Genomic DNA, 22,091 nt, shown 5'->3' with positions numbered 1-22,091 from the left:
TCGCGAACCTTCTTCTCTTCTTTCGTTTTTGCAACTGTCTGATTAATGAGCGAAGATCGAGAACAGGGAGAAGGAAATCGTTAAGGAACGGGGATCATTGATGGAAACGTTTACGCGTGTTTTCTAATTATTTGATACACTTCAAAGAAAAGAAAAAAAAAATTATGTTTGTTTACGCTTCTGGAATCGTTCTTACGAGAGATTAATACTCGGTATATTATGCATGGTATAACGTAGAATTATAAAATTAACGTAGAACTTATCGCGATATTTATATCTCATTAATATTAATCGAATTTATATGAACTCGATAATGGCTCGTACGTACGAAGATTAATCAATGAATAATGAAATATAGCACAGAATAACAATTATCTTTTAAGAATTTTCGAAACGAAACGAGATTGAGAAATTAGAAATAGAAAGTTTTCGTTTTATTGAAGAGTTATTATATTGTTGTTTCGTACATTTTCCTCGAGATATTTTAAAAACCAGGGATCTTTTTGTTTCAGATTTCCATCACACGGGGAACAAGAAGACCGAGATTCTCGAGGTAAGACGAGGTGGATCATTAACGAGTACGTGCGCGACTCTGATGTGCTTACGTGGCCTAATGACAGCGCTTTTGAAGAAACGTGCCGCGACTCGATTTAGACGTACTATCCTCGCCCATTTTAAAACAAAGGCGATCGTTCTCCGCGCGTAATTCGTCTCTCATATTTCGAAAAAATTTTTTCCACCGTTCAAAATAACGGCTAACTTATCATATACAGTACATCCACGAAGAAACGAATTTTTCATCACGCTTTTGCTCGATAGTAATGTTAATTATTAAAAAAAAAAAAAAATAATAACAAAGATTAAAATATCATTGTGTGCCACGAGTTGAAGTAACTCTGCCATTTTCGCGATGCAAACAAAATAGGGGAAGAAGAACGGATAAAATATAACCAAAAAAAAAAAGAGAGAGAGAAAGAAGGAAAGAAGAAAAAGTGAAAATAAGGGAAACGAGATTGAAATGAAAATCTCCGATTCGAAAGAGCTTTTTATTTGGCTCGTTAATTGTAGTTGAAGCGAATTTCCTCACTCGACGTCGAGGTCGAGGTTCGAGGTCGGTTGGTTTAAATTTATTAATTTTTAATGGACCATAGCTGGCGGAAACCAAAAAACCAACTTCATCCTCTCTCTCTCTCTCTCTCTCTCTCCCTCTCTGCTCTTTCCAACCAGCTCTGTATTTCTTTGAAGTTTTACCATTAGCCCGTGCTAGGATCTTGCTTTTGTTGTATCATGAAAAATAAAAGCATAAGTTTTCACCGCAGGCAAGAGTAGAATTTAAAAAAAAAAAAAAAGAGAAAAGACATAAAGAAAAAAAAAGAAAAAAAAAAAACATCCTAGACCCGGTTCCACGAGGAACGAGGAAGCCGTTTTCACGAGGAAAACCCTCGCAGACCCGATTCGAAGGCCTCGTCCTAAATGCGCGCTACCTCTCTTCGCGTACTCTCGTCTAATTGTTCGGTAAAAATGTCGGCGCCACGTTGCTTGCGCGGCCATTCGGCTAACCGGCAACGAACCCATTCAGATTGCTCGGTCATTCGCTGTGAATACCTTTGTTGCATTCTGTCGCGATAGAAGCGAGCGTTTCGTATGTTCCCTCGCCGGACAGATATTTGTTGAATGGTGTCCATTGTTGGTGAACTGGAATTTGGTTTTTATATCGATTCTCCTTGGATTATTTCTTTTTTCTTTCTTTTTTTAAATACATTTATTCGTTTTTACCTTTTATCTTGGCGGAATACTTTATTATTTCGATACGATTTCGCACTTCTTAACGAATTTTTTAATTATTGCTTAAGAATTAGCAAGTAATCGAATATCATTCGTGCAATATTTTTCGTTTCGATTATTCGAACGATACGATCACACGAATCCACTAAATTATTATCGAGCATATACAATAACAATGATATCGTTCCATTAAATCAGCTTAGTGCAACCGGTCATTATGCTAATTAGAATAACAGAATCATTTTACAGGGAATAATCAAATCAGCAAACGTGATAAATAATAGCGCTTAAATCAAATTCTCGGAAAGCACACTTGCGTCCTTACGTCTCTTGTTCCACGTTGTTCTTCGTTCATTCAATCGAAGTATATTCGATCAATTATTTTCACGCTTGCCCGTGAATACGATGTGCATTCGTGTATTTATACGTATAACGAATATATATAATACGAAACGCTACGAAATATCTTCCCGAGAAAGAACGCGATTCGAATCCAAGGGAATATGAAAACATTTCCTTGAGATAAGATCACACGAATCCACTAAATTACTCCGACGCGTGCCATGCGTATCCCCATACTTCACAAAAATCCGTCAAGATATTGTGTACCATCCACAGAGGCTAATTGCCTCGTTTGTATCTTGTCCTCGGCGGAATGCCGGCACGCAAAGGAGAAAATCTCGAATAAAATCGTCCGTCTGTCTAGCTGGCCGGAGAAATAAGCCACTCGAGCTTCAATCCGTTCCAGTTTACAAGAACTGCGATGTTTCCGCTCCCTTTATTAAATCGCCCTCGCTTGCCCGTTGGAAAAAAGTATCGAAGAGGTGAAACCGGGAGAGCTACATCGCCTGTTTCGTGAATTTGGCTCTCGCTTGCCGACAGACGATGAGAAGACCTGAGTGAGAGTGCAAACAGGAGAGGAAAGAGAGAGAGAGAGAGAAAAAAAAACATTCACGCGCATACATCCACTGTGTACGCGCGCGTGTACACAGATAGAGAACGAAAGGGGGAGAGAGAGAGAGAGAGAGAGAGAGAGAGAGAGACTCGTTTCGTTTTTCCAATCTTTCCCCACCAGGGTTTCTAGGAAGGTAGGAAGAATAGTCAGTCGTTTCACGGTGTTATCATACAACGTGGCCAACCTCCCCAAGTTTTAATGAATCGAAAGAAAAAGTTGGAGGCCGGCCATACCCCGGGCAAGGTTAATTTCATCCTTGTTGAAAGTTGGGGAAAAAGTGATGTAACGTCTTGAAGCATTTAATCGCCGACCTCCCCCTATTTTGCCTCGTCGGCTCCTAGGTTTCCTTCCTTTTATTTTGGATTACTTTGAGACCCGAGTAATCCCCTTAAGCTTGCCTCCCTCCCCGGTGTGCGCCTTCCGGAACAAAAATAGCCGATTTATTTTCCGAATTTAGCGAATACCAAAGAAAAGTGTGTTTTGCTTTCGAGGAGGGGGGGAAAGAATTATTGAATCGCGAAGAACGTTTTAACGGAATGAGAATGAACGGAAGGAGGTGAGGTTATATCGGATATGGTTCTAGTAACGATTTTAGTAGTAAATTATTTAAGGGATAGAGATATTTTCAACGTTGGTCTTTTTTTTTTACTTTGGCTTAAAATAATCGTGAAATTGAATTTATTGAAAATTTTTACTTCTCTAATGAACAGAAATATTCGAGAGATGAGAGAATTGATTTGATTTCCTTTCGTTTCGCGAATCTTATTGAAATTTTCCAATGATTTCCCTTCCTTTTTCTTTCTTTTTTTTTTTTTTAGATATTATATATTATAGGACACGAAATTAGAGAAGAGATTTTTGTATCATTTCGAACTTTGAACCGATTCTATTATTCTTATATTAGATTAATTAAAGACGAAGGATTGAATAGCTGAGTAATAATTATCTTCAAGAGAAGTTCTTGCTTGATAAATCAATAATTAAGAAACTTCATGCTTGACCTCCTTTTATGATATTTTAGTTCAACGTTGCTCTATATTGTCACCCCTTTCGTTCTTTCAAAGATCGTATAATCAATCCCGAATTTTTATAAAAACTTTACGAATATTTATAATCTTTCACGTTACATAACGCGTAACACGTTTCAAAAATATATTATCATTAAATTTATACTTAAATCTAAACACAATCTTTGAAAGTTTTCCCTCTTCCCTTCCTTCGAATGACGAATCGTAATCGACAGTGATAAAAGTAATCGTGCAACAGAGGGGAGGAAAAAAAAAACAAATTTCAACTTTTCTCGCAGAATCACGCGGATTAGGGAAACTTTGTCCCTCTTTTGTAAACCGTAGACCCGTTTCAGAAAGAAACTCGTCTCGAACCGCGAAAAGTTCGAAACGAGAAAGCGACAGAGGGCGGGTCGATCGACACCGTTTATGGAAATAAATTTCAAAGTCGAACGTGCGTGTCGCGTAACGCGCGCCAATTGGAGCGGAAGTGGCGCGGTACCAACGCGAAGGACCCGTGAATCTCTATCGAGAGTGGAAGTAGGTGAAGCCGTGATACAGAAACAGGGGTGGCGTGTACGCGTTCGAGATTTATGGAACGGTGTGTAATTGACTTTCATTACGATGCAAATTGCCCCGGTCACGATACCACGCAAAATAACTGTCTAATTCTTCTTACGAGGAATCTCGTTCCTATATTTCTTTCTTCTTTCTTCTTCTTTTTTTTTTTTTATAACTTCTTGCTTTTTCTCTTCTGCTTTCCTCCGTTCGTCGGCGGAGAAGTGGCGCAATTAGACGCTATAACTTAGGGGAATTGTTGTATATAATAATACTGGAAGGTAATTACAGTGAATTGCTAGAGAACTATACAAGTTTGTATTCCGAGAGAGAAATTTGAAAAAAGTTACGAGTTATATTAACTGGAATTGGATTCTCAGAATCGGTAACGAAAAGTTTCGAGATATGGATAAATTTTGATCGATGATTATTGTATATAATACAATTGTCGATGATGGAATCATCCAATTCTTCAATTCTATAATATAGTTTCGTTCGAGTCGTAATGTTATTACGTTTACTCTCGTATTTCACGCGAAGAAAGGGTAAAAATTTTCAATTTTCAATCCCTCAAATTTGTTGAAAGTTTGTAGAACTTTTCTTATGCTCCGCTCGCAAAAATTGTCATTGTTAAATTACCATTAATAATTTAACGTAGAAGATATAGAAACGTGCACGAAACCTAATTTCGTGCATCAAAACACATTAAAGGGAGCATGGAAGACACGCTCCTTTTGTGGAACGGAGCATTGCGCTGTCAATAAGCCCGTGTAACCACCATGGCGTGTAAGATGCTTGTATTTTTACTTGGTGCTCGGAATATTTTTAACCGTCTGCCTGGCCAAGATATACGAGTGTTTGGCTGCCGCTTTTTCAAAGCCCTCGCGTTCTCTCCTGTCTCCAGAAGGAAGCACGGCAATGTGGATCGTCTGCTTCTTCGCTTTTTTAGATTAACTTCTGCTCGCACGGAAGACTCGGCGAGTACCTAGCCGGAAACGGGCTCGTCGGAGAAATTCTCGCGGCCTTTGAACACGTTTAAGCATTTTTACACCTGGAAACACCTTCTTAAACGATAATTGAACGGCGAGTTTTCTTATTGGCAGTTGTGGTAATAGCACAGTGGTAGGAGATTAGTGAAAAAAATTCCGTTTGCAATGAATATTTTCTCGACAATAACGAAACGCAAAAGATTCCAGAATTATTATCGACATATTATAATTAAATATTAAATTTAAAATTCTATCAAATATTAATAATATATCTCTTAGAAATATTAGAAATTCTATAAAATTTTAATTCTTAAACGAATAGCTTTTAATGCAAAATTGTTTAAACGTACAGTTATTGTATTTGCATCAAAAGAACGTATATTGCGTAAAATAATTAAAATAATTGTTACTTTGAAACTTTAATCAACTTTTCAAGCCACGTTCTTAAACGTTATAGATTGATAAAATTCTGAAAATTGTCCTTGTTCTATAAAAAATCAATTACAAAAAAGGATATATATATATATATATATATTCAAATTATCAGCTTACAATTTTTTGAAAAGATAAATAATCACGCAAGATGCAAATTAAATCTTAACGACGAAATGGAATCGCGCCATCGAGCTTCGCAAAATAATGCATCACCTTTAATCGTAAAATGACTACGTCACAAGAGAATAGGTTCCAATTATTCGCAACAGCAAAATCCTAGCGAAACATCGCCGCAAGCAGAGAGACAGAGAGGCGTGGAAAGTCTCCACGGGGTCGTAAACGATAATCCAACTGCGAATAATTTTAATTCGATCCCGCGTATTGGATTAGTTTCGGATTAAAATGCGTTTTAATCTTGCCAGGGGTTCCGCGGAAAATTTTACGAAACCCTCCCCCCTTTCTTCTCGAGTCATTCGAGGCGAGCGCGTGATCCAGTTGAAAATGAAGCCAGAAGACCCGTGGAAAAATAAAAAAGGCTCTTGATAAGCCTCGAGCTTGTGTTCCTCTTTTTTTCTTTTTTTTTTTTTTTTTTTTTTTTTTCCACCTTCTTCGAACCCCCATCGATACAATTAAGGAAGCGCGATAGATCCGAGTTCGAGTCGGAGGAAGGAATGAACTCTTTGACGATTAATTCGGCGGGATCAAAGGTGGAGGAACGGGTTTCTTATCGCTCGTTTCCGGGGAACGCCGTTTCCCTTTCGTGCGGCTCCAATTAACCGTGATTCCTTTCTCGGTCATGCGTGCGTATACGTTTAGGAAGTGGATAATCGTGGCCGGTAATTACGTTGCCGGCAATTTCGTTATTGAGAGAATTTATCGTTCATAACGAGCGTGAAGAGCAAAAATGACATGGGGATTAAATGATAATTAATTGGATAAATTGGATATTTTCTTATTAATTTTTTTTTTTTTTGTTAACTGCTTTAACAAGGGAAATTAAACGTGTTAAATTGATCTCTAAATATTAGGATCTGATTCACGATTTCTTCCAAGGTTACTTTCACTCTTTGTGTTCACCAAAATTTTCTCGATTCTTTGATTCTTTGATGGATTAGAGATATGCTCTAAAAGTAAAATTATAAATTATAAATATTAGGAATAAACAAAAATATATACTATTTCCTGAAAATTGTATTATTAAAAACTAAACGTTGTACCTGTAATTTAACTTAATCTAATTTTGTTCGATCGTAACTTCAACCCTTGCGACGCAAAGGGTTAAACGTCAATTCCAAGTTCATAGCGGATTGATTTGCATAAAATGGAAATGTATTAATTTATCGATAATCAATTAACCGTACGAGGGAATATTTGGAAAGCTGGAAATCGTATTCGATCGTGACATTATAGATTCTATAGGTACTTCTAATGTCATTGAAATCAAAGACGTTCCTACGATCTCGGTCGTGCCACTCCTGATACCACCAAATCCGCCGATTACGAGTGGTAAATCCACACTAAATCCATACATATATACGCACGCTGCACACCCCAGTGTTGTATCGATTAATGCATTGTTTGCATACAGATGTAACATTCCCAACGCTATCAAATTCAAAGACGTTTGATGACTGTGACGTAGCGTTCACCACACCGACGGGTATTGCGATGTGTCCGTGATTACAAGGATAACCCCTCTGACGCCACTAAATCCTCAAACGTTTGATGACTGGAGTTACATATACATACAATTTCAGACGCCTCAATGTCTGTCCACCACTGTCGCTATTCTCACACCGATCAATCTAACCCCTTCTTCCCGTTGTAAGAGAGAAAATTCGAACAATTCAGTTTTCCTGATTTTCTTGTTCAATCTTTAGAAAATTTTAAGCTCATGATTATTACTCTTATTCTTTCATCTTAATGTATCAGTGAACAGTTCACGAGAACTCTCGATATTTTCTCATGCTTGCCGTTAATATTTTCGAGTTGACGATAAAATATTCGTACAATTGAATAATAAAACGAGATAAAACTTTTCATCTTGGCAACGAAGTCAAGAAACTTTTAGATAAATATTTAATTACAATATCGTACCAGTTCCCACATTATAAATCCTCGATTAACATCTCACTATCGGCATGCATCTCGATCACTATCACAGATAATAAACTGTGTTACAAAGACGAACGATGTTGCATCTTCCCCATCTACATTCCCATTGATACATTACTACTGACTTACTACGCCCTGTTTCTTATCCCGACGTTATCGTTATCCGCAATCAGCGTTAAGTAAGCATCCATAACCGATCCTATCGATATTCATCAACACGTAATACCGGTATCACCTAATCATCTCCGCACCGCATTGAATAAGAAACAAGAACTTCCCCGTTCTCGTTTACTTCCATCATCCCGTGAACATTCGATTATTAACACGATAAATAAAAAAAAAATACCCTTTCCTCCCTTAACCGTTTCTTAAGTCATCAAGGGGATGCGGATGTGAAAAAGAAGGATTCGCGCGCGATTTATACGGTTTACACGCTGTGGCGGGCCGCGCTAAGAAGACCCGTTGAGAAATCTCCTCGAGCATAGTTGATTATTTACCTAGGGATGGTGCATCTCTCACTCGTGAAGCGCGCGTTACCCCCGGTGCGAACGATGCATCCTTTCTCGTGGTTTATAAGGTATGCAATCAACGCGCGTTCACCCATTCACAGTGGTGGTGTACAACCCCGCTAGGAAATCCGGTTGGAAATTGGCACGGATTTTATACCGCGGATCGTATTACTCAATTTTTCCCTTCCACGGATGGGATGGAATTAATTTTTGCTTTGAAAATTTCTTTCGACTCTCGGTCGGAATTGATATTAATTTTGCGGGGAGGGGGAGGAGGGGGGAATTTCTTTCGGTCGGTGACAATTTTTTTCCAGCCTTTGCAGGCTAGGACGAATTAATACCGGTTCGAGAAATTTCCTTCCCTTGCGAAAATAAATTTCTCCCTTCAAAGAGCGCGAATTCGGTATTAATTTCTTTCTGATTCTTCTCTCTCGTTGTTCTGGCTCGATTAAAAAAAGAAAGAGGGAAAAATAGGTGGAAGGATCGAATTACCTCGAATGAATCGAGTTAGAATTTTCGAGGATACGAAAGGGGAGGTAGAATGGGCAGGAAAATTGTTAAATTTTCGAGCCCTGGTTCGTTTATTCACCCACGAGCCTCGACCGGCCATTCATATTTTCGCGACCTGTTATTTTTCAACAGCAACAATTCCATCCACCGTGGAATACGAAAATTCCCGCCTAGTCTTTAACTTTGTACAACGGGTGTAGTACGTAGAGCCGGGACAAAGCGACGTTCACCGACGCTAATGTACAATAATTCATCACGGCCGTCCCCGACTTGGCTTCCGTAAGTTTCAACGCGAAACGTTTCCACGCGACAAAAACTGGCAACTTTACAACATCAGGAGAGAAGGAGTTCAACGCTGTCTCCGGTCGGTGTCGTCGAAAAGTTCTCAGTTATACAATAAGAACGATGAAATTTTCCTCTATCGTTTTAAATCCTCCTTTGTTTTATCCCCCGATGAAAAACGAATTTCGGGGTGGATGGGAGAGGGGGGAGATGGAAACGGGATCGGGAAGAATCACGTTTCAAATAATTTCATTTATAACGCGACTTCCTCTTCAGAAGAGCATTGATTGATTTTATGCTCTGTTTAATCGTGAGATTGCTCTCGTCGATGATTTAATATTTATTCTGAATAAATATATTCTAAATAATTTAGGGATGTTTCATTTTAGAGAATTTTTAGAGAAAATTTTTGATATTCTTTTTTTCAGGCTGAAAGCAGCTCAAGAAACTGTTCACCGAACAGTTTCCTCTTTTCTTTCTTTCTTTCTTTTCTTTCTTTTCCACCCTTAAGATATTAATTTTCTTCTTTACACATTTGGATTGTTCGATCATCTTCTTGACAAGTTAATTAAATTATTCGCGAATAAGCGTACTTTTGGTAATACGACACCGTGTTGTCTAAGTTTACCAGAAACCATATAAACGAGACGAACGACTTTCATTTCGCCCCGTTGAAATTCCTTTCGCGCCTTCCTCTTCAATATCGCTTAACAGTTAACCGAAAAGCCATATAATCGTGGATATTGAGTGAAAAATTCGTCGAGGCGAAGGGAAACCCGTTTCGTTGAAATTTTACACGAGTACATTTCTTTTTTGTTTCTTTTTGAATAATGACGGGAACAGCTATTGCGAAATTGGAGTAACTGAGCTCACCGATCTGTAAGTCGGCGCAAACAAAACGAAGCGAATTATCCGCATGAACGAGCAGTCGAGAAGCTACGAATTCGTTGATTTCGATATAATGCACGTTCGAACGGCCAATTGGAAAGTGTTAATTGCAGTTGAACCGGATTTCCGCCCGAGTTGTCATTTAACGAATTCATTCCTCCATAGATTCGAGGATTTATCCATCCCCGTATTTTTCAATTTTACGGTTGACCTTTGCCACCTACGATCAAATAATTGGTCAACGTTTGATTAGTACTTTTACGATTCCACGTTAAGCTAATTGCAAAATTCTATTTTCTCTTTCGTCTTAATTTTATCATTAGCAGTAAAAAAATTACACTCTTCGTTCAAGGATTAACGTTGCACACGCGATGGTCGCTTTCATCAAATTCCATACGGTCACGCTATCGAACAATTTTTTTTTCTTTTCTTCTTTTTTTTCCCCTCTTTCAATTCGATATTCCCCAACTCAAACAAAGAAACGAGGAGAACAAAAGCCCGTTTCATCGTTTAATTACCAAAAATCCATTGTCCCTCTCATTCAATCCTCTCGGATACACCATTTCTATTTCTATTCCTTTCTCTTTTTTTCTAACCTTTCCTAATCTAATTATCCTCTCTTTCTCCGTGTAAACTTTCCACCCTCCCCACGGGTGTTGGATCTCGCAGACTTTCGATTTCCACGTCGTTAAACGCTTTATCGACCAACGAATAGCCATCAGTCCGAAGGGAAATGGCGAGGCGTCATCCCCTCATTTCGCGGTCGGCTTTTCTTTCCTATGATAGCACATCCGCCTAAGTAACGACGCCCCGGCTACGTCCTATGAATATTGACGATCGAGGGTGGTCGACCGATTCATATCCTTGTTTCTAATCGACTCTCTCTCTCTCTCTCTCTCTCTTCGTGACTCTTCATTTTTCATCCCCTATCAACGGAACAAAAAAGTTCGCCATCAACCCTCCCGACACCACCTGCCCCCTATCCCGTTACCTAACCTCCCTCCTCAGGTCCCATTCTCAAGAACACACGATACACACACGCCCATCTAACTTTTCGCCTGTTTAAAACCTACGCTCGTCCTTCCCTCTAACGATCAGACGCATCAGCCTATCTGCTATCCAATAAACGTAAACGCCGACATGCGAACGATGAACGATATCCCCCCCCTTCCGGTTCCTCTTCATCCCCTTTATATATTTATCCTTTATCCAGGAAGACGGTTTTCTTATATATATATATATATATATATATATATATATATATATATACAGAATGTGTATATACGCGACAGCAGCACAAGGATATAGCTCGATATTTTTACTCATCGCCGTGCGATTAGGTTCCAGAGTGTTTATCATCCTTATCGGTCCTATTCGGCCGGCACGTACGATAACGTCTCGCCTCTTTCGTTCCCGTGTGGTGGAATTCGATCAAAGGTAAGCCACGTTGCGTGCTCCGCCGGTGAAAGAATCGAAGAGACCTCGACGGCCTCCTTCGAAAGAAGGGGGAGGGGAGGGGGGACTTTTGCCATCGAATCCACGCGATATATCATGCGACGTGTCTGCACGAGGTATCCTCTCCGTGTGTTTGTCCTCTTTGAGTCGGTTCAAGCTAGGTTAAGTGACCATTAGGAAGAATGAATGATTAACGACGCATTTGCGAGGAGGAAAGAAAGGATCGGTGTTGCTTTTTGGAAATATTCTTTTTTTGAGGTAATTCTCAATAAAATATTCGAGTAATTTTCCTTTTTTTAATGAAAATCAAAAAAAAAAAACATCTCTGATCGTTTAATACCTCTGATCAATATTTAGAAATCATGGAAACGAGGTATATATTTTTCTACGTAAAAATTCATCGATATAGTGAAATAGATATTGGACAGGATCAAACGTAAAAATCTGGAGAATAAATGGAGGTTTGAATCGACACGCTCGCGTGTCGTCTCGTCGTTCTTAAACTTAAAAAACGAACTTTGTAACCGATTCCACTTGGCTTGGTTTTATTGGGATCAGGGTCTGATCCAGGCACGCGATCTCTGGATCCGTTTATCTTAAACAGAACCCTACGACGAGCAATAAAATCGTCGTTTCGTATTTCGTGACAAAGAATATCCATATACGTGTTGTTAATACGTACGTGCGTGGATTGGAAGGATTGTCTTGTTCTTCAACCGATGGCGTGCCATATATTGTTTCACGGTGTTACACTTTAGGAAGATGCACACGCGTCCTAATCTCTATCCTAATCTTGTTTCCGATATTTCGACCGCACTGGTCAAACAGATCTGGCGGGATTATCGAAGATAAGGGTTAACGGTTCTCAACTGTGATTATGTGAGTTGTAATGGAATGATAAGTGGTGAATAATTGAATGACTATTGGTTTCTCGTTAGCGGTGATCCGAAATCGAAGAGATAAATCGATCGAACGAATTGATTTTGAAAGACGTTTGATTGGAAGTAATTTGAAAATTGGAAGTAATTTTAGAAAAATATCGACTTTGTGAATATTTTATTAATTTTTAATTATTTTTAATCCCAAGATTGTTGAATTTGTCCAAGATTTGATTGAATTTTGCAGCGTTTAAGAATGCGATTTAATGTTAATACTGTTATTCGAATAAAGCGTGAAATTTCTTTTTTTTTTTTTTTAAAAAAAAGACATTCAAAACGTAAATAAAATCTGAGAAAGAATGCATCAAGGGTTTGCTATTTCTTATTAATCCTTTTTACTACGAGCGAATTCCTTCCAGGAATTTCCAGGTAGGTCATTCCAGGGATCAGACTGCATACCTGAAGATGACTGGCTTTGTTCGAGTTTAGTCTTGTCGCTTGTCTACAAGTTAAACAGGATCGAATAATGAATTATGTTTGCTTTGAAAAATTTTTAAACAAATCTGCTTGCATTTTAAAATATTCCTCTTCGATGATCACAATTTTTCTTTCAAAAGCACAGAATTTAAAAAAATAAATCATGGAAATCATTTATGATCAGATCGATCGAAAAATTTCAAAGCAAACAAATACAGCGACGATGATGAATAATACTTTAAAAGATTTAATAAGCGAATACCTCGTTAGATTTCGTATTAACATTTGATTGACAGACGCTTCATCTCGATCATTTATCGACAACGTGGATAGGTCCGGGCTTTATATGGTTAACGTGACGTACTCGCCAGCCTTTCTAGCCTGTGTGAAAACCGACCGACTTCGCTGACCCGGATCCTTTGTGGCCGTACATCAAATTCCCTCGAATTGGTCTGACAAAATTTAATATAGTACCCCAGTATAGTTGAATTCGTTTTGGCTGCTCTATCATCCGCAAGAAAAAGATGTATATACCGGTCGCGTCGTTGTGCGCGGAACTAGGGCAGAATTGAATTTAGGCCACAGAGAATAAATAAATAAAAGCGATAGAAATGTTACATTTCTCTTTCGTATTCCATGCAAAATTTTAACAGTTAATTTGAAAGTTTATTATCTCTTATAATAAATTTAATAAATATTCTTCTTTAATATTTCTTTATTTCTTGAGATTACGAATATTATGCGTAAATTTAAATATACGAAACTTACAGAATAAATTATAGAACACAAATTACACGTGAAGCAAAAATATCTAAAGATACTCGAGAAATAAAGCAAATTTCTATTCAACCATTATCTCTTCAAATTTCAATGAAATAAAATCTTGTCTGCCTAATTAAAAATATAAACTTCGTTATTACGAACAATACAGTTATCGTTATATTATTATTTTTTCTTTATCGACGGTACGGAAAATATTAAAACTTGTTTGCATTATAAAATTGTTTTATAATATTCCCCTCGCTTTATTTCCCTTCACCTTTCATTTGGTACAAAGAAGCAGAAGAAGAATCGATGAAACGGCGCTCCTGACAGAGCGAGATGCGTTGTTATTCTTAGCGGATCGAAGCTCTAGTAATTGATGTTGCTGGATAGGTGTGGTAAATTGCGTTACTTCGGTTAAGATAACATCGAGTGTTTGTTGATATTGTCGGTTCATTGATGGAAACATGCCCTGATTGCGTTTGTCACTCGCCGTTTGGAAAAATAAATATTGCGGGAGATTTAAATGGCAACACGTAATGGCACTTTGCGAAAATTTATGTATAGTTTAATATTAAAAAAAGTTATAGATCTATCTTCGTACGATTTATTTTCTCTTTTTTTCTTTCCTATTTTTTTTTTTTTTTTTTTTTTAAATAAAACATTTGACGGAAAAACGTATTCACATTTAATTTCGAATCGAAACAAGAATTAAAATCATAGATATTTTTTTCCCCATTGTCCCCATTCTATTTGAAATTCCGCAAACTTTTTGACCGAATGATCCATATGATTCGCGTAACGCGGTTTTCCACGTACGATATAACTTATAACCCCATATTTTATATAACCGTACACTGTATTTATCGTGTTCAAACGTTTCTCTAGCACCGACATATCGACGATATTCGCGAAAAAAAAAAAAAAAGGTGGATCGTTTCGAGCAGCATAACTCGTGATATTTATCGATCGATAGGTTTCTACTCGTGCCCTCAGTACTCTCAATGAAAATAAGTGTTCCGCCAATACGAGCAATACGTGCCTGGAACTAGCGATGAATGGCCCTTTTCGAAATCGTGAAACGCTCGTACGGAGTTCTCGTCGTTATTAACCGAGGTATTGCTCGATTTAATTGTACTTACGTTTAATGACGGAAGGGAAATATAAATATAATATAATATGTGAGATACAAAGAAAGAAAAGAAAAAAAAAAAAATTGGGAATTGTATCAATGTCAAATCGATTACAAGCTCACGCTTGTTAATCGAGGAATCACTTTCACGATGAAATAACGCGTGTGTATCATTTATCGTGATATTAATAGTGAGGCGGCCGCGTTTTAATTCCGCTCTACCCACTAGGAAATGAATAAATATCGTATGAATTTAAATCGTGCCTGCGCTGCCGATGATAAATTGTTATTTTGCGCGCGGAAAAAGCTTGGAATGAGGTAATACGAGATAATTACTTGTGTTAATAGTTCATTAAACAAGTTCATTGACAAGTTTTAATTTCATTCTCGCGTTGGGCAAAAAAAAAAAAAAAAAAAAAAAATCAATATCGCACTTCGTTTGAATGTATATACCTGGTCCAGAAATACCGCGTTGAGTCGTGTATGTATGTACGTAAAAAAAAAAAAAAAAAAAAAAAAAAAGAAAAAAATTCATTTCAATTAAAATTAATAAGCCATATGGGTGAGATATTTCAATTTCGCGAGCTGGTATTCGAAGCTGGCGGGTATAAACATTGTTTCAATTTTAACTGGCGAACTTTCGATAAAATTTTCAGGGGAGGGGGAAAAAATAATTATGCGCATAGCAATGCTCGATGGTCGTTAAAATTAATACTAAAAATACCGGCGATTAACTATTTTTCCTCTCACGCTGGATTGAAAAAAAGATGAGTACGTAATGAAAGGAGGGGAAAAAATACTTGTCTACACTTTCTCGTGAAAATTCTCGTGAAAATTTTAAACAAATTTCGAATAAATTTTGTGGCAAAGGGACAAGCGAACTATCTCGATAGTTCCCTATTATACGCGATGTAATAAATCACACTCGTGGAAACGAAACTCAGTTTTATTTTTTTTTTTTTAATTTATTGCAAAAAATCAATTTCGAAAAGTTGCATCTTTCTATCTAATTGTTTTTATATTTAGAATGAATATAAATATATATATATATATATCCAATCTCTCAATTTGTCGTAACAATAACTCAATTCAAAAATCACAATTTCGATCGTGTCTTGACTAATAAATGACTAGCCATAAGAAAAATCTTATATCAAAATATCAAAATTGGAAATAATTTAAAAATTTCAAATTGGGTCATCAAACGATGAACGATGTTATTGATACTCATGTATCAACTGGAATAAAGGAAGGAATCTTCTCGAAATTCTCGAATCGAAGTCAACGATGCAAGCTGGAAATATCGAATGCATTAGAGAAATGATCCATTATCGTGAAAAACGCGGAGATTTCGCAATGGACGTTGATATAAAGGACGATGTCCTCCTCTCTGTCTTTTCGAATAGGGAGGGGATAGTCTATGTACAACTGATTTACCGTGAATCTTGTTGAAAATCTTGTCTCCTTTTTTATCATTGATATCGTTTTGCATGGCCAATCTGCGGGGGGAGAATGTGTCGCATGCGGTGGAATTTGCATTCGATGCACTTCGGATACAAAATGAGAGCGGAGAATGCAAATAGGACGATCCACCGCCTCCATGATTGGAGTTTATACTCGACCTCTGCAATTTCGTTTTCATCCGAAAAAACGGAAGTGAATTAATAGTTGTTAAAGGATAAATCGAACGAAATCTCTTCGAATTTTTCGTAGATCGATTATGGATTTTTGAACGCTCAACGATCGAAATTTTTAATTCGATAAAGTTTGTCGTAAAAATAAACGTTTGGTCGTTCGAGCAATTATTAATTTAAAAAAAAAAAAAAGAAAGAAAGAAAAAAACGATAACACGACTTTGTTTTAATCCTAATCTATATATATGGAGTTGGCTATATTTCCCGTTTTCATTTCCGATATACGGAAAAACTCGTTTCGATATTTTGAGAAAAAAATTTTGGTACAAAATTGGAACGAGAAATTAGCATATTAATGACGATACTGATAAATTATTCTCGGAAAGCTCTTCGTAATTCATTTATATTTCCATATTTATCTCTTCGTGTGTCGATATATGGAAAAAAAATTTTAATCTAAAATTGAAAGAAGGCGGAAAAAATTAAAATGTTAATTTTAACGCATAACGTATATCCATAAAGGATTAATAATAACGCGTATGCATACGCAACTATGGCAATTAAAAAAAATCGAGTCATTATTTGCTCTTTCCAAACGAGAAAGAGAGAGAGAGAGAGAAAAAAATGATAACTTTCGGATCAACGTGATACAGAGCATTATAAAATATCACGAGATATTTTCATCGATACACTACTGCAGATATTGATACGTATTTTTTCTTTTTTCAAAAATTAAATTGGAACCAATAATTTGCGGTTTTTTGTTTTTAAAAAATCTTCAAAAATTTATTACACTCTAAAATTGATTCCTGCAAGCTTTTCAATTATAAAAAAAAAAAAAAATGACGCATAGAAATCTGCAACAATTTAGTAAGAAGAAAATAGCTTGTAATTTATGTATACATATACGCGCCCCACCCTGCACGTTTCATTTTCATTATTAAAAGAGATAAAGATTCGAGAAGATATATCGCGACATTTCGTGTTAATGGCTCGAAACGATACGCCACGTCAAAGATAGTGGGAATGATAACGAGATAGCCATTGGGCTGTAGACACAATTCACAAGTTTTCACCGACCAAACTTAGATTTCTCGTTTACGGGGGGGAGGGTTTAACAACGTGTCGTGTTTAAACAGCTGTCACGTGTTTGACTTTTTGTTGGCTGACCCGATCAAATAAACGTTCCCGATAGTTTCCATATCTAATCGTATTATCGTTGTTTACGCTATGTAAACGTTCGACAGGATAAATTCGCGCCATTTTTTTTTTATCGAACATTTTTCGAACTGACCTTTACCGGGCTTAACTCGACGGGATGTGTGATATAGCGTAAGGATATGGATGTCACGGATTTGTGTCCATATAATGGTCCATATCGATTTTCAAATTTTCACGGATTTTTAGAATTTTTATTTTCGCGTGTTCTTCTCGTTATTAGATATTATTATCGGTTAGAATTTATTTTATTATTCGCGAATAAAGTAAAACATAAGACATAATGAAAAAGAATTTTTTTCATGGTTATACAGTTCGTGAAAATTGGAAATTGGAAGCTGGAAGGAAGGAAAAATATAATTCTGAAGACGTTTTTATGCATTTCTTACTTTTTATATCATTTCTTAATTTCAAATTTTGTAAATAATTATAGAGAACGTTAAGAAATCTTCGATTGAATGAATTTCCTTTCTCATCTTAAATGCTTGATTGATGAAAGATAAGTTCTGCAAATGAATTCACAATCAGTAGTAGTGCAGTAATCGGAAGAAATTCACGATGACCCAAATAGTTCAATTAAAGCAATCATCCAGGGCGATCCGAGGAACGATTTCTCAGCAATTTCTTTTTATTAATCTCTAATTATAATTCATTTAAGTAATAACATTTTAACAAATTGAATTTCATAAAGATATTTTTCCACTACACGTACAACTATTATTAAAGACTTTCATTACTTCGAATCGATCAAATTATTTTTATTTTACAATTTCCTTGAAATAGTATTTTCAAAAAAGAAAAAAAATCTATCAAAAAAACAATAGACATATAAAACCCAAAAATTCTCTTCAAATATTACAACGAACACAAGTTTAAAATAATATAAATATATTTTAAAGTGAATACTAAGCAAAATCAAGAAACTATCTTAAAAGATACAAAGAAACTAAACTAAAAAAAAAAATCCTCTCTAAATCAACTTTAAAATATATCCAAAAAATAACTCTTCCACCATTCCTGTCTGCAGTTACTCGATTTATTCTTCCAATGGAATTTCGACATCGCCCACGATCGCATAAAAATCACAACATCCCTCCCCCCCTCCTTCACCAACAATTACACGGTGCATTTAACTCGTCAAAGGCGAGCACCACGTAGCCAGGAAATACGCAAGAGCGATAAAAGTACAAGTGTCTCAACCGGAAACGGCGCTCGTGTGCTCGTGGTAACTCGAACGATTTACATCCGAAATATCTCACGGCTCCAATTGCCTCCACCCTCCGCCCCGGTATTATTATTATTATTATTATTACGAGAGAAGAAGTGTTGGCCACTACGTGTTGCACAATTTGCAACACGAAGTCTCGCGATATTCGAAAGCAGGAGTCGCTCTCATCGCGCGGAAAACTCGCCTCGATTAACGTTCGCATCGAAAAGGGGGTGGAAACGATGACGAGCGTGTCGTCGAGTCGAGTTCCTCGTGCATGGGAAATTAATTTCAATGGTCTTTGTGAAACAAGCTGAAATGATCGAGATCACGTATACCGATTCAAGACAAGATGTACGTTAGAATGTATCGCGCGTTTTGTATCGCTCTACGATTCGTCCGTTTCCCTTCGAGGAATTATTGTATTTCCGCGTGGAATAAGTGGAATTTGGGTGTAAAAACGATTCGAAGTGGAGATAGAGACGATTTGTGAATGGTGATCGTTTTATAATTTTGGAAAAACGAGGAATTAGAGAATGAAAAAAGTATTTTTTCTTTAGATTAGAGAATATGAAGCGGGAAAAAAATAAACGAAAGTGGTGGAAACTATTTTTTATAACTGCAGAAATGAGAATATTATTGTCAATTTTATTGACGATTCATGAGAGAAAGTTTGTGTGTTAATAATTAAATTATTAAAGTTTGAATACATACGAGATAATATTTAATTACCACGGATGCAAGAAAAATATCATATTATTCATTATTTATCTCGTGAATCGTAAGAAATTCAAGAAAGTATAATATTTTTGAACCTGGGAAAAAATATCTGTACACGGATTTCTTGGATGAATTTCTTTCTTAATGTTCTTAAGAAAATGAGATTAAAATGTGGAATAATTTATCCATGAACAATTTCTTCTTCTTCTTCTTCTTCTCAATCAGACTAAAATGTTTCGCGAGAAATGTGTTATTGATCACAGTTTCAAAATAGGAGCAAAAATTAGCACGATTTGTATCGTTACGTCCAAAGTTTTCGCAATTCAGTCGCGCGTCTCTGACTTCATTGATTAAGCCCCGATAACTAAAGAGCAGACGCGAATAAAATCACGAGCTCGATCGATAGACCGTGTTCCCATTGCGATTTGTTTTAAAGGAGTTGGAAAAGAAACGAGTTTGTTTCTTGTCTCGAGTTACCTGAACTCTCGATACGGATGATTAATCGACCGTAAGGAAAGCGAGGTGTAAAATTATTTTATTCAAATTAGCAACGCGTTTCCCAACGGTAATTGAATTTATCGGAACAACAGCTGAAGGATTCAATGCTTGTTTAGTCTCGTTTCAAGAGAGATTCCCTTACCTTCTGGAACACTGGGTAAACTACAAATTAATGTCAACTCGTAACCATATAACTTTGATCGTTTCTTTTTCTAATTTTTACGTGTCTTTGTCTTTCTTACGAAACAATTATATTTTTTTTTCCAAAATTAAAAAAACGATCAGAAATTTTTAAACAAATTGTCAAGATTTCCATTGATTTTGCAATCGTTTCCTTTCGGAAGATGTTTCAAAATCTTTTGCAAATCTATTTTTATCGAATTTTAAGATATACTTGGAGATAATCAAAATTACAGAGGGAAATATCCGCAAGAAGGTTAATGACGGTTGTCCTACATCACAAATCGACGATTGCGTATTTTCTGCTCCACAGGAGACAACTAATTAACAAAGTATCATGCCGTTAGCCAAGCTGTAATTAATTTACGGGTCGTCGATTAATTTAACTGGCGTAAAACAATATTCCAACGTTTGTCGTTTGAGATTCGAGTGGGAATATCGTTTGACAACGATGGTGTACAGTTTCGAATTACGGATAGAACTCTGCAGACTCGGGAAAGAGAGAAAGAAAAGAGAGAGAGAGAGAGAGAGAGAGAGAGAAATCGAGGCGATTGTATTTGTTCGAAAATAACTCTTTGCGATCCGTTGTTTCGATCCCAGAATCGAAGAATTGATAACGGCGATTGATTAACGCGGAATAATAACAATGTTCGTATCAAAACAATATCTGGAAAATGATCTGAAGATGATCAATTCGTGAAAAATTATCTGATTCGGTCTCGACGCATACGTTTAATTCTTTCTAAATTTTTCACGATCGTGATTTTGATGGAAAGAAGCGGATAATGATTAATGAATGCTTTCCGTTCGTTCGTTAAAATTCGATCCGTTAAAAATACACGGACAAATAATATTCGAAACGTTGTAACGATACAATACTTCATAAGTTATGAATATACGAGAGAATTCTTTCGATAATATTTTTCTTTTTTTTTTTGAATTTGAAATTCCCTTTGCGTTCAGAAAAATCGAATATAATTATTCATTTTTTAAACGTTGCATTAATGCATTAAATAACCATCTCGTATAGAGTTGTTGTACACGATAATTCTGTGCTACAGTATTCATACACGGATATAGAACGAAAGATTTTTTATCCATTTTGAAATTAGTTATTTTTTTTTTTTTTTTGTTTATTTTCAAGCGTTATTCGCGTAGATTAATATCTTCTCGCACGATTCGATCGAAAAATGCTTGCTCTTGCTTTTCAAAACACTAATCTTTATAAAAGAAAAAAAAATCCTCCTCTATATCACGTAACAACCTCAAATCCTTCGTCTTATCTCCCAAGACGAATTAAAAGAAAATTATCAAATCGATCGATACTTGTTTCCTTATTGAAAAAGAAAGTTTAAAAATTCTCATTTCCACCAACAACCCTCAAAATTATTGAAAACGAAACAGAACAGGCGTACCGAATACACGCACGTGTCAGCCAAGCCAATTTCGTTCCTCAACGTATATGCCGTAACTAGCGCCGTTCCACGCGGCGTACATTTCGTATATTCACCGTCAATTTTCGCCGCTCCTCCCCCCTCCTTTCCACAACACCATACGCCACGTCATCTCGTCAATCGTCGATACGATTCGCGTACGCCATATTTAAATTAGAAACGGAAACGATATTTATATATAGGTTTTTGCCGATCGCAGCACGCTCACAAAACGAAAATATTAATATATCCAACGGTTTATCGACCGTTTAAAATCGGCCGGGAGCACACGGCCGTGGCAAAAATGTTTTGCGCCCGGGGCCGTTATTTTTCACGGCCGTGGAACACGTCCGTGGAAGTTTAATTTCGCGCTCTTTCGCGAAAAGACCGATAGAGCGCCTCGGGTCCGTTCAAAGTAACACTGCGAGATTAATTGTCGTGTGTCGTCCTCTTGTTTTTTTTTT

General features: G+C 36.7%; 1 protein-coding gene across 2 annotated transcripts in view; it reads left to right on the top strand.

The window, feature by feature from the left end:
• The first annotated feature begins 511 nt into the window (after positions 1-511).
• The window catches only part of LOC122718682 (leucine-rich repeat-containing protein 24-like), a 290,335-nt gene continuing 268,755 nt past the window's right edge, over positions 512-22,091 (top strand). For both annotated transcript variants that reach the window (XM_043943933.1, XM_043943931.1), the window contains exon 1: positions 512-553. The gene's annotated coding sequence lies outside the window, so the exon portion shown is untranslated. The remainder of the gene's footprint in view (positions 554-22,091) is intronic.

Source organism: Apis laboriosa, unplaced genomic scaffold (genome assembly GCF_014066325.1).
Source record: "Apis laboriosa isolate Shangri-la unplaced genomic scaffold, ASM1406632v1 scaffold68_cov148, whole genome shotgun sequence".
In the NCBI taxonomy this organism is placed as follows: domain Eukaryota; kingdom Metazoa; phylum Arthropoda; class Insecta; order Hymenoptera; family Apidae; genus Apis; species Apis laboriosa.
The sequence above is the reverse complement of the archived record's forward strand: the minus strand, read 5'-3'. Positions and strand labels throughout refer to the sequence as shown.